The 2,952-nt window shown below is 37.0% G+C and overlaps 1 pseudogene across 1 annotated transcript; it reads left to right on the top strand.

The window, feature by feature from the left end:
• Window positions 1-274: 274 nt before the first annotated feature.
• On the top strand, window positions 275-2,411 carry LOC147548769 (fructose-bisphosphate aldolase 3, chloroplastic-like; annotated as a pseudogene). The gene is made up of 5 exons (XR_015237851.1): window positions 275-544; window positions 639-670; window positions 1,032-1,086; window positions 1,384-1,476; window positions 1,682-2,411. The product of XR_015237851.1 is annotated as a fructose-bisphosphate aldolase 3, chloroplastic-like (transcript).
• The last annotated feature ends 541 nt before the right edge of the window (window positions 2,412-2,952 follow it).

Below are 2,952 nucleotides of genomic sequence, written 5' to 3' on the forward strand. Positions count from 1 at the left end.
TACTCAGCTAATTGATATGGAAAACGAACATTTACTCTAAAAGGAAATCAGGTCACCAATTAAGGAAAGAGAAAATGACTGTTTGAGTTTAAAAAAATATCAATATAATAGAAAAAGCCAACACAATTTTCAATTAATCATTAGTTATCAAATTATTAGGGTTAATAGCAAATTGAGTTTAAAATAATTTGATTAATTATTATTCAGGTCAAAATTTTAAAACAATTCTTTCTATATTCCAAAACTGCCCTTTTTATTTTTTCCTCTCTCTAGTTCGATGAAAACCCTAGAGGGAGAGAGAAAGCTCTAATGAAGAACACGAAAGAGGAGCAGAAGAAGCAGAGAATTGAAGCCACTTCAATTAACGAAAGGAATTCGATTCCGGAAGCCCTAAAACCTAATAATGGTCACGGTTAATCAGATTTTTCCAATTCATCTTCCTTAGATGTTTTCACTACTCCTTCCAGTGGAGTATTTAGGGTTTCATGGTCAACATGACTATGCAATTGAAACTGCTGCTAATGATGTTGTACTGCGCGAACAAGTATGCGTTTTGATATTGAAATTTTCTTTTACTTTTTTATTTTGATTCTGCGTTTGGTGTGCTAAGATTAGTCGTTTGGTTTAATCACCGAGAGCTGGCAACGCAACAAAACATACGTAATCAAAGGTGAGTTATTAGAGTTTAGGGTTTCATTTCAATAACTTTTTACCTGAAACATGAATTTTGAACTTCAAAATGCATGATAGTGTTAAGTAATTACTGTTATATTTTGATGCCTAAGTAGTTTGCACAATGCATTTACTAGTTTCGCTTTGTGGTTAGTAAAATTAGGTTTTCAATTCAAGCTGTCAAATTTCGTTTTGCCCCCTCTTTAATTTCATTTCTAAGTACGTTTTAAGTGTTTCTTTAATTGTTTCTAGGGCCTTTATGTGAATTTTTACTATTTTCATGTTCTAGTATCCTAGATTATGCAATTGTTGATTGCTGATTTTTGCAATTTACTAATGGCAAGAGATGATTTTTTTAGGTTCTAATGCTCGATGTGCTGGATACCACAAGCAAGGAGCACGTTTTGCAAAATGGTTAATCTCACCATTGATTTTGTGCTTCTTATGCTTAAACGTTTTATGCATGTTACTCGTCTCATAAATTTGACATGAACATACCTGTATATTACTATTTTGTTTTTTATGTTTTCACGAGTCACACTTTTGCCGAGCCAATAAAAATAGATACATAGAGATTTCTATGTTATAACTATGGTGTTTCATCTGCTATTTTCACATATCTAAATTTTGAAGTTTGGTGAATGATTTATGTTTTTCACTTTCAAGCAAGTCAGATTAATGTGTTGTGGTCGGCTATTAATCTTTTTGCAGGAGGACAGTAGTTGCCAGTATCCCTGTGGTCCTTCCGCTCTGGCGGTTAGTGAAGCCGCGTGGGGACTTGCACGTTATGCTGCCATTGCTCAGGTATGTTACATTTGAATGCTTGCCTTTAATTCTAAAGATTAGACAAGTACGAGATTATCTAATTTCGTCGATTAAAGTGTTCTTCTGTTGGTACTTGATCGTGAAAACAGATTAAATTTCACATTTGACTTACGATTTTGATGGTTGAAGTAGGGTTATTCAAGATTGTAGTTAACAATTCCAGTTCTTCTAATTTATGATGCAGGATAATGGTTTTGTGCCAATAGTTGAACCTGAGATTCTTCTCAATGGGGATCACCCAATAGAGAGGACCCTTGAGGTAGCAGAACAAGTGTGGGCAGAGGTATTCTTCTACTTGGCACAAAATAATGTTGTATTTGAAGGCATACTGCTCTAGCCCAGTATGGTAACCCCAGGAGCTGAGTACAAGAACAAGGCCAACCCAGAGACCATAGCCAAGAACACTTTGACATTGCTCAAGACAAGAGTGCCTCCTTCAGTTCCTGGAATCATGTTCCTTTCGGGAGGACAGTCCGAACCCGAAGCAACTTTAAACCTAAATGCAATGAACCAGAGCCCAAACCCATGGCATGTATCCTTCTCATATGCACGAGCCCTACAAAACTCAGTGCTGAAGACATTGCAGGGAAAACCAGAGAATGTTGAAGCAGCTCAGACGTCTCTCCTTATTCGGGCCAAAGCCAATTCCCTTGCTCAACTTTTGGTAGGTACTCCGCCGAGGGCGAAAATGAAGAGGCTAAGAAAGGAATGTTTGTCAAGGGTTACACTTATTAAGCTCGTATAAAACATCAATCTATTATAATGGCTTTCTATTTATATGTACTATGACTTATTTGAGTCTGGATTTGCTCTTTTGGTAGTTAGTTTGCTTAATTTTTTCTAGTCCACCATTGTTACTTTTGAATAAGGAGTTAAGCCAAGAATAAATCTTTATTTTGCTTCATAAAAAGAAGACCGAGAGATGTGGTTGTGGATATTGACCTATCCTGTTTAATCTTTGTGCTAAGAGAGATGGGTGGTCAGTTGGCACTGTCATTGTTGTTGACCTCCAAAAGTTCAATCTGAAAAAAGAGTCAAATATAAGTTGCAAATCATGTTTGCAGTTTACATTATGCAAACATGTGTTTGTCATTTACATTATACAAACACACGTTTGCAAAGCAGAGTGTTGCAAACACGTTTGCATAGCAGACTGTTGCAAACACGTTTGCATAGCACACTGTTGCAAACACGTTTGCATAGCACACTGTTGCAAACACGTTTGCATAGCACACTGTTGCAAACACGTTTGCATAGCACACTGTTGCAAACACGTGCATAGCACACTGTTGCAAACACGTTTGCATAGCACACTGTTGCAAACACGTTTGCATAGCACACTGTTGCAAACACGTGCATAGCACACTGTTGCAAACACGTTTGCATAGCACACTGTTGCAAACACGTTTGCATAGCACACTGTTGCAAACACGTTTGCAAAGCACACTGTTGCAA

The sequence above is a fragment of the Eschscholzia californica genome, unplaced genomic scaffold (assembly GCF_041429995.1).
Source record: "Eschscholzia californica isolate CP2 unplaced genomic scaffold, dmEscCali1.0.p SCAF_3, whole genome shotgun sequence".
NCBI classification, from domain to species: Eukaryota; Viridiplantae; Streptophyta; class Magnoliopsida; order Ranunculales; family Papaveraceae; genus Eschscholzia; species Eschscholzia californica.